The sequence below is a fragment of the Uloborus diversus genome, chromosome 4 (assembly GCF_026930045.1).
Source record: "Uloborus diversus isolate 005 chromosome 4, Udiv.v.3.1, whole genome shotgun sequence".
Lineage (NCBI taxonomy): Eukaryota > Metazoa > Arthropoda > Arachnida > Araneae > Uloboridae > Uloborus > Uloborus diversus.
In genome coordinates this window covers 7,639,730-7,655,407 of record NC_072734.1, presented here as the reverse complement: position 1 = coordinate 7,655,407, position 15,678 = coordinate 7,639,730, and positions in this window count along the sequence as shown.

The following is a 15,678-nucleotide window of genomic DNA, read 5'->3' as shown; positions in this document are numbered from 1 at the left end:
GATTTAAGGAAGATAATTTATCTTTTAGCAAGTGCTGAGATAGTCCGAAGTTATCGTTTTAAATATTTTTATATACTGAACACAGACAAACTAAACATAATAATACTATTCTGTAAGCCTTTTTCTTATGCACGTTTAATAGACAGAAAAATAATGGCATTTCAAATTAGTGACTTATCTACTTGATGCAAAAAAGGGTTTGGGGTCAAAACTTCGTTGGACAAAATTTCGCGTGGATAAAACTTCGTGCGGTCAAAACTTCGCGTGGACAAAACTTCGCGTAGACGAAACTTCGCGTGGACGAAACTTCGCGTGGACGAAACTTCGCGTGGATAAAACTTCGTGCGGTCAAAACTTCGCGTGGAGAAAACTTCGCGTTTACAAAACTTCGTGCGGTAAAAACTTCGCGCGGTCAACTTCGTTGAATCATAACTTCGTGACTTCGCCAATCCGGAACTTCGCGCATTCTTAACAATGAACTTCAATAAACATATCATATAAACTTAGCTAAAAAGTAAAAATGTATCTTTTCTTGGGGGGGGGGGGGGAGGTGTTATCGTTTAATGATTTTCAGGAACGCATTAGACACAGTCTATATAAAGAACTTAATTTTTCATAATGAATTACTTGATTGCAAGTTAATTGTGTAAATTCTAAATGAATTTAAGTATAGCAAGCTAATGAAGTAATAAATTGATACAGATTTGAATTTTATATAAAGATTAATTTATCACTTTTTCGAAAACGAGGAATTGGTTTTATAAATAATTGGTTTTGAGCAATACAGAACGGTCGTTATACCGGATGCAAATTAACAGAGTATATAGGAATAAAGTTGGGACTTTTACCACTAGTCATTATAATGGAATGATTTTTAAAATGTGTGATCGTTATAACGAGCGTCGACTGTATATGTAATTTAAAGATTTTTTCAACTAAAACTAAAATAATTTATTTTTAAGAAGTTTTATTTAGATGCGAAAAGTAATGCACGTACATAGTTTTGTTTGTGCAAAGTTTTGTACGCACGAAATTTTGACTGCTCGAGGTTTTGACTACGCGAAGTTTTGACAGCGCAAAGTTTTGACCGCGCGAAGTTTTGTCCACGCGAAGTTTTCGCTGCGAAGTATTGTCCGGCAAAGTTTCGGCCGCGAAGTTTTGACCCATTACCGGTGGAATACTCTGACGATTATTTAACTTTAAGTGTTACAACAGAAAATTTTAGACGTGTGTGTATGTGTGTGTTTAATGGCGCTTTCTACTTTTTACACCGGATACTCACAAACTTTGAGATTCGAGGAAGTAGTCATCGTAGACTTCGTAGTGGCCTTGAAAAAAAAATCTAGACACAATACTAAAAAAATATCGGGATAAAAATCAGGGCACTTTTAATATTTTTAATTTGTGAAATGTACAAAAATATGACCTTGTATTTCATCATCATATGCTGTAATCAAGTTTACTTGCGCATATTTTTTAAACTGGAAACACTAGCATACTCTCCAAACACGGATTGTATGGAATTGGCAAACGTCCAGTTAAGACTAGTCTATCTGAATAAGGGGGAAAGAAAAAAATTTAATGCGAGTGTTCCGCTGATTTGAATGTGATTCTGCTTAATTTAGAGGCTAAAATGCATCTGCAAAAGCTGACATCCCTAAAAATTCATAAAAGGGTCCATTTCTGCCTGTAAACGGGATGTTTGCTTTCAATACAATCTTTCGCCAGACAGTAGAAAACCAATGCAGTTTGATAAATAACTACAACTGACAGATTCTGATTCATCCAGCAGGGGCATGGCGAGAGGGGCACGTGGGGTGTGCCCCCTCTCCAGATTTTTTCGAAAGTCAGCATTTTTAACAGATCAGTCGGCAAAAGTATATAAATGGTATATTTGTATATTTTATTCTGTACATCGACTTTTGGAACAAAAAAAAAAGAAAAAGAAAGAAAAAGAAAAATGCACTGTTATAAAATGAATGTAAAATATTTTTTTGGCATCTAAAGTCTTTCCTTGGTGGTCGGTGGCACAACAGCAATGATGAGCTCAGAGAACATGTTACCCCATGGTTGACTACACAGGCGGCAACTTTCTACGAATAGGTATACAAAAACCTGTACCACGCTATGACAAATGCTTGGAAAAATCACGGGAGGAATGTCAAAAAATAGCGTAAGGCTGGTAGATTTTTGCGCAATAAATTTCTTTGCTCTATCTATACTTGTTCTTTTTTATTTCAAAACGGAATTTACTTTGAAAACGTGTCTCGTATTTAGTTATCGAAAAGTAGGTCTTGCAGAGATATACTACTCACTCATAGTAGTTCAAAAAAGGCAAAACTCAAAATGGCTAATTTTTGAGATATGATGTTTTTGACTGGAGTGAGCGATATGTTCTAGTTTATCAAGAAATAAAACAGATATATATATATATATATATATATATATATATATATATATATATATATATATATATATATATATATATATATATATATATATATATATATATACATATATATATATATATATATTTAGCAGGACAAAAAGCTAAATATCAAGACGAAATATTTTTTATCAGAAGTATCAGGAGGGGCCGTGGTAGCCCGATGGTAGAGTGTCAGATTCGGGGCCGGAGGGTCCTGAGTTCGAACCTCGATGGTCGAAGACCCACCGTCGTCATTAAAGGGGACTGGGCGACGTTAAATATGCTCGTGGTCTCAATGTCCTCCAAGTGAAATGATACCTCTGGGGGTGCTAGCACCAGGTAGCTAAATTAATCATCAGCAATTAAGCAAATATCAATCGACACCGTAAACTCAACGGTTACACACGTATTTACATCGAAGTACTACTAACAACACAGCGAAATGCCTCGCAATAAACAGAGCTAATACACTCTCAGTACAAATAGTCCAGTCATTTGGTCGAAAAAAAGGGGTCACCAGGAAAGTTTTCCGGGAGTTTTGAAAATTGGTGATTTTATAGATTTTGATGTGCTATTTTCGAATTTCCACTTTGCCACCTCGTATCTTTGCCGCTCGCTCCGCCATATTGAAAAAATGGCGTCCAAAAGCGGTACTTTGATGATATCTCCGTTCTGACTGATTTTACGATAAAAACATATTTTACAAAATTAAACTAGAGAAAATTTCCTACAATTTATGTCTCAACAATTTTTTCGTAAAATAAATAGCTTCGGCGTACGAGCGCCGCAAAGTATTATTTAACACGCGTTATCGTAGAATAAGTCGTTCCACACTACTTTGAGGTTTAGTTATCATAACACATCGAGGAAACGCAGAGTTTAATTAATAAGCATATAGTACAATCGATTTACAAGTTAATTTACTAACTGCATAAAAACTCACAATCCACAAATTAAAATTCTTTTTGTGGTAGAAATGAGCGAGAAGAAAAAGGCAATACGGAAACCAAATTCCATTTCAGTTATTTCTTCCTATCTGCACTAAAACACCGACTCTTCCAACCAGGCGCCACGTGGATTCCCCCTTCTCTCCCTTTCCGAAATTTCTACCGGTTGAACAAAATAAAATATTTTAGTCTGCGTCATCAGTATACTTATTACGAAAAAATTATTGAAAAAATTGCGTCTAAAAGCGGTATTTTGACGATATCTCCTTTCTGACTTATTTTACGACAAAAAATCATATACAAAATGAATTTATGCATTATATATATATTAATTTACATACAAAACTAAAAAAGAAAAATTTCCTACAATTCATATCATAAAGTTTTTTTTTTTTTTTTTTTAATATTGTGGTCAAACAAGCCACAGAAGATGCAGACACTTGAATAATGAATGAATAATCAATACTGCGATAAGTGTTTCTTCAGCATTCGATTCCGTAATTGTTGTAGGCGAAGATGTAGATCTTATTCTTTTGACAGCTCTATCTAAGCGATCAAACATATATATGCTCAAACCAGGGAAAGGAAAATTTTCGCAACAAATATATATACAACTGACAGTATCATAGATAAGACAGCCGCAGATCACATTTTATTCTTGCATGCCTTCAGTGGCTGTGATACAACATGTGCCCTTTCCAATCAAGGAAAATCGAAATTTATTAACGTACTACGAAAAAATCCAAATTTAAGTGAGTCTATTAAAGCGTTTAAAAATCCAAATGTTGATCCAGAGATCATTGCTAAAACTGGAGAAGACTTCCTTCTTGACTTATACGGTTTCAGTGAAGTGAAAAGTAAAAAAAGCTACAAAAACATGACTTTAAACGCCAACAGATATGAGTGCTTTGTAAAATCCGCATATAAAAGTAAATTTAACTAGGGGGCTATCGCCCCCTGCTCGCTATCGCTCGCCAACCCCCGGAACTGCTTACGCAGTTCCCTGTGGATCGCTTCGCGATCCATGCTCGCTTCGCTCGCTCGCTGTATGCCAATACATTAGCCTAGCTAAAATTTTCCGTAAAAATTAAAGTTGGTAATTGCATTTAGGTCACCATCCATTTAACCAATATGAAAATTACGTTCATAATGTTAATTTGTCTGCTTTAGCCAGATTTTCGACAGTTTAACTTTGCTGTATGTAAGATGACTGCCTTGGCAATGTGCACAACTTTACCATTATAGATACAAAAGTGTCTGTCATTGCTTTGGAGAGATTGCACTTCTACCTGTTGGTCCGCGGAAGGTATTTTATTTCCCTTCTACCACCCATTGGAAAACCAATGAAGGCATTCCCCTATCCGCCACCTGGGGACGCGCCCTCTAGGGGTTACAGGCTCCCCCGAGGGATGTATTTACATTATTTACACTCTTATATATTTACATATTTACACTCTTATATATTCTAATCTGAGAAAACTTCCTCATATACACAATTAAAAATGTCCCGTTTGGGAGCCACAACTGACACTGCTTCAAAAGATCTTGTTCTTGATAATGCCACATAGAGCTGGCCATGACTAAAAACAGGCTCAGAGAGCACCAAACATATTTTCTCAAACGTTTGTCCTTCTTGTTGTTATTCTGAATCCTTGCCACGTCACGAACAAAAAATGGTTTAACTAAAAACGCGAAAACTCGCCAAGGCTACTTTGCTTGCACAATACTAAAACTACTATAACCCTAAACAAATTTGGCGAAACCTTTCAGCTGAGAATAAAAGGAATAAAGTAAATTCTTTCTCGGTTATTCATTTTGAACTGAACTGTCGTACTGAAGCAGAGAATAGACGACGCTCAAAGCGCCTACGCGTTCAAAACAACATTGCCGATGAACATGATTGTGGAGCAATGTGTGAAGAATGCGAATTTTGTGGTGCTCTTTATTGGCAGAAAGAGCGTAATACTGCAAATAAATATACTAAATGTTGCCATGACGGAAAGGTGCGGTTACCGGCATTGTGTGACGCACCTGATCTGTTGAAGGAACTGCTGACTGAAAATTCCCCAGCCGCTAAAAATTATCGGCAGCGAATCAGAGAATACAACTCTGGAAATGGCTCGTCTTAAATTGGATTCAAGAACGGTTTCCTGCCTTCTTTGAGCTTTTCTTTGCTGATTAAGGTTGAAATGGGCCACAGCCCGACTCAAACTCATCTCAAAAAAAAAAAAAAGTTCGTTGAGTATTCTGTGATTCAAGATTTCAAAACAACGTAGAAGTTTGTTTACATGATTTATCGGCGAAGTGTTGCCAACAGAGGTTTAGAAATTCACCCCTTCATTTGCCGGCACGTAAGAGAATTATATATATAGATATTTCGTCGCTACCTCCAACAGAAGCAACAGCAAGACACATTCTTTTCGATCTTAACACCAGATTCAGCAGTGGTGTAGAAATGAAAAAAACCCAGATCAGTGGGGGTGGAATAGAAATAAGAATGGGTTAATGCCTGTTATGACGCTTAACCCTCCAGCTCCGCAGATCTTACTAAGACTTATTTCTTGCAAATGCAAAAAAGGATGTCAAAAAGCCTGTGGATGCAGAAAAGCCGGGTTAAAATGCTCCGTTATGTGTACTAATCGTACAGGTGGTAATTGTGAGAATTCGTTAAGTTTATCACATGATAGCGATGAAGAGGAAGAAACGGAGACGGTTTTCGAACAAACGAATGATGGAGTAGAAAACGAAGAAGCTCATGATGAATTTAATGATCCCATCGCAGATGATGTCGAAGAAATTGCATGACGTCTCAATCGATACTGAAGACGGTGAACCAGTAACTCTTGGTCGATCAAAAATATCTGCGCGAAAATGCTGTTAAATAACACTTTTCGGCGCTCGTACGCATAAATTATTTATTTTGCAAAAAAAAAAAAAAACTTTATGATATAAATTGTAGGAAATTTTTCTTTTTTAGTTTTGTATGTAAATTAATATATATATAATGCATAAATTAATTTTGTATATGATTTTTTTGTCGTAAAATAAGTCAGAAAGGAGATATCGTCAAAATACCGCTTTTAGACGCCATTTTTTCAATAAGTTTTTCGTAACAAGTATACTGATGACGCAGACTAAAATATTTTATTGAGTTCTACCGGTAGAAATTTCGGAGAGGGAGAGAGGGGGGAATCCACGTGGCGCCTGGTTGAAAGAGTCGGCGTTTTAGTGCAGATAGGAAGAAATAACTGAAATGGAATTTGATTTCCGTATTGCCTTTTTCCTCTCGCTCATTTCTACCACAAAAAAGAATTTTAATTTGTGGATTGAGTTTTTATGCAGTTAGTAAATTAACTTGTAAATCGATTACTATATGCTTATTAATTAAACTCTGCGTTTCCTCGATGTGTTATGATAACTAAACCTCAAAGTAATGTGGAACGACTTATTCTGCGATAACGCGTGTTAAATAATACTTTGCGGCGCTCGTACGCCGAAGCTATTTATTTTACGAAAAAATTGTTGAGACATAAATTGTAGGAAATTTTCTCTAGTTTAATTTTGTAAAATATGTTTTTATCGTAAAATCAGTCAGAACGGAGATATCATCAAAGTACCGCTTTTGGACGCCATTTTTTCAATATGGCGGAGCGAGCGGCAAAGATACGAGGTGGCAAAGTGGAAATTCGAAAATAGCACATCAAAATCTATAAAATCACCAATTTTCAAAACTCCCGGAAAACTTTCCTGGTGACCCCTTTTTTTCGACCAAATGACTGGACTATTTGTACTGAGAGTGTATTAGCTCTGTTTATTGCGAGGCATTTCGCTGTGTTGTTAGTAGTACTTCGATGTAAATACGTGTGTAACCGTTGAGTTTACGGTGTCGATTGATATTTGCTTAATTGCTGATGATTAATTTAGCAGTTGTTAACGATCTTTCCTGTACACAGTGTAATTCCTGTGTTTTTCTCAAGAACTGCGTCGTCCTTGCAAGAAAGTTGGACGTAATTACATTATTTTTTAATTTCTTGTAGGCAATTTGATGTATTCGCAACTCCAGAGCTCGAATACGCTACCTTACGGTGATTAACAATGCTAAAGAAAAAGGTAAAACATTCCATTCCACGTGTTATCTTTGGGATAAATTACAGGCTTCAGACAGTTTATGATGTAATGTAATTTCAGAAGAATAGAAAAGAAAGTTTCCCACAAACACGATGAAAAATTACTGTCATTCACGAAGCGTCAAAGCAAGTAATAAATTGCCGCGTGTGTTTGTTTTACCTTTTTCGTCCGCCATTAGACAGTGGCTGCAATGCCCCCTATAGTTTATTGGAGTTGCGAATAGTTGTTTTGGAAAAAAAAAAAAAAAAAAAATTTTGACTTTTGACCAAAGAGTTACGTCTGTTTATTTAAGGATTGTTCTGTATTTATTGCTTGCGTTCGACAAGCTTAACCAGTAGCTACCGGTTAAACGATCACGTGACAGCCAATGATCACTTGCTGTAATCAACCAATCAACAGCTTAGATGAAGAGTAACCGGTAGATAATAGAACTCTGCGGTTAGTTACCGGTTACTCACCGATCGACCGGTTAGGTTCGTCGAACACAACCATTCAGCTGAAAGCGGACTCAGCGGAAAGAACTTCATGACATAAGCTTTGCGTTTCATTTTCTACTGTATCAATAAATTAAAGAAAACACTACAAGTTGCATTCGAGAAAACGTGCGTGCGTTCAATTAACTTTGGTGGTTTTTTTTTTTTTTCCGAAAACTTAACATTCGTAATCTTCCCCCACTAATTCCGAACTTTTCTTTTTAAATATTTCGCATTGTTTATTGCAAGAACTTGTAACTGTAGGGGAATTTTGAAGTTGAATTTCGGCTGCATATTACGTCCAAGTCAAGGATTCCTATATTTACAAGGTAAGTTTAAATCCAATTATTTTCGTTTATATCTTTTAAAATATTATGTTAATTTTCAATTGCACTAAAATAGTGTTCGTTCTATTCCAACAAAGAGAAAAAATTTCCTTTCCGTGTGCCAAATGATTTTAGGCATCTTGCAATCAACTTGTTTTACGCGACTGAAAATCCTGGCCAAAAGTCCAAAATTAAAAATTTATCCGATTTTTATGAAAATTTATTCTATGATAGTTGACTAACTGGTGCATCGATTGGCACCTATTTTGGAAACTTGAGTCACATACAATTGCTCATAGCCTCGGTAAAATATTTCTATAAGAATTTTCGCTTTTTTGTTACGTTTCAGCTTAATTATTACGTTTCAATGTATATTTTTTTGTGGCTTTATAAATTAATGGAATTTAACCATTCCAATTTTACGGGATAAAGAAATGTCAGGGCTTTGCGCCAATTATAAATCAAAGTAAATATTTTTATTTTCTTTTTGTGAAAAAAAATAAAGAAAACTTGGTACGTGAGATTTTTAAAGGCTTTTCGCCTTAATTTATAACTAGAGAAAGCATTTTAAATGGGTGTCGGGCTTGGTCGGGCTGTTTTGAAAGTTGAATCGTATTTGGTAATCTCTAGTGCTAATTTCAGCAAAAAAATCTTCCGCCTACAACTGCACTTTTTTTAAACGATTTTTTTTTTTTTAAAGTACATAATCCGATCGTTTTGTGACAGGTCATGATTTTAAACTGAATTTACCTATAAAGATTTAATAAATTTATAAAAACTTATCATAAGTACTACCGAATGAAAAGATCGACATATTTGAGCGCACGAACAACAATAAAATTTCAGACACGAGTTTCAGTGTTATGAGAAACCGCTTCATCAATGTATAAAGGTGTAAGCTATGGAATGAGAATCATCCCATTAATTTCGAAACTCTTACCTTTATGCATCGCTAAGGAGATTCATTGCACTCTTAAAACATGTGTTTGCATTCAATTATGTTAATTATCTCATGTACGTTAATGAGTTAATAAATTAAATTGTTTTGTGATCTCGCTAAGAAAATTTGCTGTTCCTTGAAATTGAGATAGATTTTAGATAAAACAAAGGGGGGGGGGGAGGGGGTCTTTTCCACCTTAGACGTAGCATAAGGGGGAAAAGACCCCCCCACACACACACTTGCTAGCATTAGAAGACAGTTTTACTTGTCTCTTAACGCTAGCGAGCTATTCACATTTTAAGACATTTTACCTACTCATTGTGAAATTGAAGTTATATAACATTTTAGTTCCAAGTTTTTATTCGTACAATTTTTAGCGGGACACATCACGCTATGTAAAACTAAGGATCGACCCAAGGTACGAGTACAATATATACTATTCAAACACAAAGAGCTTTTGAATATCCATTTTCGAGTGTTTTTAGTTATAACATCCTAGTTCATTTATTTATTTTTTTTACAATAGAAAAAAGGTTCTTTGTAACCCCGACACCCTTGTCTTCAATTCTTTTTGTGCATGAATAACTCAGGGTTTTAATGCTTGAAACCAAACGAAAAGAAAAGAATAAAATTGATTATTTTTTTGGTTTCAAATTAGTGTTTTGTACAGAATACTAGGATTTTTTAACTGCTTTTTTTTCCCCCTCGAACAGTGCACTTAATTACATATCTTCAAATGAAAACAGCCATCCGCATCGAACATGTTTACTTATACGTAAAATACATCGCCAGCTCAGTCATTTCCAGCCGATGACTGCAGTTTCGTGCTTATTAGCACTCATCAGCCCAGCATAAGAAAGTGACTGAGCTGGAGATGTAAAACCTCTTAAGGAAGCCAAGAGTGCGAAACAAAGTGGTAGCTAATATAGAATTAGCAGACCAGACGAGTGACCGAAGCAATGGTTCGGTTCAACTCGAAGATTGAACGCGAGGCAAGGTATATTCAGTAAATTACCGCCCATTAGCCAGGACTAAAGCAAAAATACGTGAAATACACCGCCAGCTCAATCATTTCCAGCCGAGGACTGCAGTTTCGTGCTTATTAGCACTCATCAGCCCGGCATAGGAAAGTGACTGAGCTGGAGATGGCAAACCTCTTAAGGAAGCCAAGAGTGCGAAACAAAGTGGTAGCTAATATGGAATCAGCAGACCAGACGAGTGACCGAAGCAATGGTTCGGTGCAACTCGAAGATTGAACGCGAGGCAAGGTAGTTAGTTTACTTATCACTCGTCTAAGCATTATTATCAAGCAGCCAACTGTGGCATCCATTTCGGATCGAGTGAAAATTATTGAAAATTTTTATTTCAACTCATTGAAAAAAAATTCATTATAAATCAGTTAAACAACATAACTTCACCGTTTTCGCTGTAAATGAAGGTAAGGTGTTTATATTATTTCCTTAAAAAGTTTCAGAGCCATTACATTATTAGAATATTGGATGCAGGGACTTAAGTTCACATTGATTGAATAAATGAAAAAGTCGAAAAGTGACCTCCCTTTCTAAATTCCTAGAAATTCGGTTAAATACGTTAGAACTTCAAACAAATCATATTCTTGAAGAAAATTATTTTTCCTATTTAGTGATGCATTGGGTTTTTTTTTTTTTTTTTTTTTCTACGTTTACTAGGATCGTTTTTATGGTCGTAAACATGCAAAAGTCTAAAACATGGATAAAATATTAAATATTTTATTTTCTAATTCAAATTTAAAAAATCGAATTTCAAATTGTAACATCAGACCTTTCAGACAACTTGTATATCAAGTTTCGTGTCTATAAGTGGGATAGCTTCGCCGTACAGCGCACAAACGCACACAAGGGTGTCGCCTTCAGAAGAGTGAAAATTTCAAACTAGTTTTGGCCAGGATTTTCAGTCAAATACTCCACTGTGCAGCGTCCAGCTGGGTTCACTTTTCTATGCAAGAGCTGCCGCCTAGTGTGGCTGTTTGGGTTACTTGTCATTCACCTTTTCGCACTAAGATTGCCGCCTTCGGTGGCTGCTTGAAAAATTTGACGGCAGTATTAATCAGTCCATATCTTCATTAATATAAATGCTATTTTGCATACGATTTTTCTACATCTAGCTCCAGTACCGTGGCTTGGAAGACTTAAGAAATTGATAAATTGCATTCAATTTTCAAAAATTTCTACTCACATTGTAATAGTTTTAAGTAAAAAATTGCTTTTGTTATTGTAAAATGATAAAGTTCTTGTTACTAACATTGTAAATATTAATAATAACGAATAAATACCTTTGTGCTGAAATTTCAAATAAACAGTAATCCAACGTTATAAAGCACAAAAATTGCAAATTATTGGAGATACGTGTTTCGGTGTTACAAGGAACACCTTTTTCAATGCAAAGAAGTGTGATCTTCTGGATGAAAAGTCATCCCAGAAAAGGACTGGGTTTCTGGGATGACCCAGTAGTACACCAAGAAGTAGACGGGCGATTTTCTAGTAATAAAATCTTAATAAATAGAATCCTCATATATATATATATATATATATATATATATATATATATATATATATATATATATATATAATAGCCGATGATCGAATAACCCGCGGTTTTCAACAATGAAACTCGCGCCACGGCATGATAATTTGATAACATGTTTTGGTAATGTTTAACATGCAGGGAAAGGCATTATTGTCATCAGGCTGAACTCGATCCGGTAACTTAACTGTTTTACTGGTAGGATTGTGTCATTTCAAGGGAATGAAGAAACGAAAAAACGATCAACAAGGAACGCTACCTACTGGAGTTTAATGTTAATCCACTGGAGTTAGGGTTAAGATTTCAACTATCAAACTATCACCAAACAGGCGATGGTTTCGTTCAAATGTAGAAGCAATTTTAACCCGTCATACCTTGACGGGGGACTTTCTAGTAGCATAATAATAATAATTTATAGCATTCGAAACCAAAATGAAGGAAAAAATTAACCATTGCGGCATTCTAATACAATATAGGAGCAAGGTGAAAAAAAAGAAATACTAGTAACGCCAACACATAAAACTTTGTTGTTATTGTTATTATTATTTATTTATTTAATTTCGCGAAAATGCGATTCTTCACACCATGTTTGATGAAAATACTGTTTAACCACGGATTACATGAAATTTTCAAGCGTCCAGATAAGACGAATCTATGTGAATAAAGGGAGAAAAGTAAAAATTTGATGCGCGTATTCCGCTCATTTGAATGAAACTCTGCTTCTGCAAAAGCTGACAACGGTAAAAAATAAATTCGTCCTTTTCCGGCTGTAAAACGGATGTTTATCTTTCCATACAATCCGTGGTCAGACAGTACTCGATTCTTTTATTTCATTGACTCTATATTGTTTCGTGTTTTTTAAGCCAAATTTCGGCATCAAATGATTGATTTTGCTATTCTAATTTATGAAAAAATAAATAAATTAAGATAACAGTAAATATCTAATAAGTTTAATTAGAATGAAAAATATTGATTAGTTGCAGCAAATATCGAAATTACCAGTATTATCAAAATATACCGGTATGACAAAATTACAAGAAATACCGGTTTTCGGTATACTGGTATTGCAATCACAAGTTACACCAGTCACACATGACTTTATATGATAAATAAAATAAATAAATACCTTCGTGCTAAACAGTAAAGTAAGAAAAAACAACGTTAAAAAAAGCACACATTTGCCAATTACAGCAGACACGTGTTTCGGCGTTACCGGGAACGCCTTTTTCAATGCAAAAAGTAATGAGCTTAATAGCAGATAAGCATGCAGCTTAAAGGATGAAAATAGCGGATTAGCCAAACACCAATGAGAAAATTATAAACCGATCAGGAACCAATAGGAATAAGAGAAAGCTCTTGGCCTTTGCTTGCATTCCTATTGGTTCCTGATCGGTTTATAATTTTTTCATTGGTGTTTGGCTAATCCGCTATTTTTATCTTTTAAGCTGCATGCTGCCCCGCACGACCTCAGCCCCGCCAGCAAAAGCTCCCCAGGACCTTTCCTACACAAGTCGGCAACGCCTGGAATCAGCGGACTCCAAGCACTGCACCAAAGACCACCACGGACTTTCTTCCCCGTCCTGTTGCTCTGCAACAACTCACCACCCCTGACTCCAGCCAGATCCTTGCTCTTCTCACTCAAGTCCTCTCCCAGCTTCAAGCTCAACAACAGCAAATAGACGCCCTTCAAAGCGGCCTCGCAGCCCTAGCGAGGCCATAATGCTTTCTACTCCTTTTCTTTTCTTATAGGTGCGCTCCGGCGCTTTCTTCTGCTCCAACTCTTCTAGATTTCAGGTAAAAGGGGGTTCCCCCCTCCGCCTGTTAGCTATTGCATGGCTTGGCTTGATCTTGGTTTTTGTCGGATGTCTTTTCATCCATAAGCTCATTACTTTTTGCATGAAAAAGGCGTTCCCGGTAACGCCGAAACACGTGTCTGTTGTAATTGGCAAATTTGTGCTTTTTTAACGTTGTTTTTTTTTTTACTTTAATGACTTTGTATATTAATCTTTTCTTTCAGCATGGGTTCTTCTAAAAGTCTGTCCCCAAATGCTGTTGAGTTTATTGACCAGGAAAAAGAAGACATTGAAGCTGCGAATGAAATTATAATGCGCAAGGTTAAACGGAGCTGGCGAACTACGTGGGCAACGGAGGAGTTGACCGAAGTACATCTCCTTAATTTGCATACCTGTTTTACTTTGACAGTTTTAAAAGAGTACTGAACTGTTATTTTAGTAAAAATACAAGGGCGGATTCAGAAAACTTTCAAGGAGTTGTTTTTTACTCTTTGGAACTTCAATTTCTAAAAATTTTCGGAATAGTGTACAGAATCCTAACGCTATTCCTTACGTAATAAAAGGTGCCCTGCAGTTGTTTTTCTTTCGAAAAATATCCAGGGGCAAACCTATCTCCATTTCATCTAAGATCATTTAAAATCGAGGTTTAAGAGCTTCGAGTTTGAAAATAATCCTGCAGAAAGTTCCAGTCCGTATCCGTAGAGTAGTAAGAGATGGACTACGATGACATTTTTGCGACTTCAAACCCAGAAGAATTCCGGGGAAGAGCCACATTTGTCCTAACACCATTGAAGATTTTGTAAAATTGTAAATGATTTGTAAAAATCTTCAGCCCTTAAGTTTTTGACGTCTTGATTCCAAATTATGGAAGCGCTAAAAGCCATTAGTAGAAACAAGAAACAGAACGAGTAGGGTCCTATCGCTATTTTTGATTGCAAAGAATATATTTGAGGATTCAAGATCTCAAAATTCAAACTTTTTTTTGAAATTTTTAACCGGCTCAAATTAGTGCATTAAAAGAATTGACTATTTAAGGCTCCCATTTGACTGAATTTTCACAATTAATAACTCATTTAATAAATCTTACTTTTCGGAACTTGCTGAAAATTGCAATCAGTGTGTGAGATTTCAATCCTTTTGCATCCTGTACCTTTTTCAATTATTTTAACGGTTGGAAGGTGTTTTAACGTTTGCTAACTTTAAATTGCTTATTTTATTTTTATTTTAACAGTTGATTAATTCTCCAAATATTTTATTAAAGTTATTAAATAGTGATTTTGAAATTGACCACAGCAATCAGCGTCGTTGTTTGCCAAAACTGCAGCTTCAAACATTGGCACTCTTGCATCGCATGCTGAAATATATATATATATATATATATATATATATATATATATATATATATATATATATATATATATATAGATATATATAGATATATATATAGATAGATAGATAGATAGATATAAAATTAAGCAAACAGAATTTCAAATATTAAACAAATTATAAATAATTAATGATGAAAACAGAAAAATGCAAACAGCTATTAAGTAGGAAAAGATAAGATAGGAAAAGATAAAATGTGAATCCAGAGCTCATCAACAGTGGAGGATTCATTAAATATGGTCAAAAGACCAAAATTTTAACTATGAACTAAAAGAGAATGTTTAAGCTCCAGTACATGCAATATGGAGTAGCATTGGGCAAAAGCACCACTTGCTAAACTAAAAACAATAAACTGGAGCTCAAACCTAAAACTAAAAGCAGGGGGTTTCGCCTCGACTAATTAGGGAAACAAGTTCTGATAATTAGCCATCCACGGGACAGTACCTGCCTATAACAAAATTGTCTTACCTTGAAATCAACGTAAACACAGCCAAGCTTAATTTTATATTAACTTGGCTTTTTAGTTTTGCTGCGTTGCACATCTATGGGCTCTTGGTGTGGTCTTTTCGATATTTTTCTGTTTTATTATATATATATATATATACAGCAAAATATTAAATGGAATTTTGAAATTACTCTTATATACAAAACTAGCTGCGTTGCCCGGCTTTGCGCAGTCTGCCTTGAAAATGAAA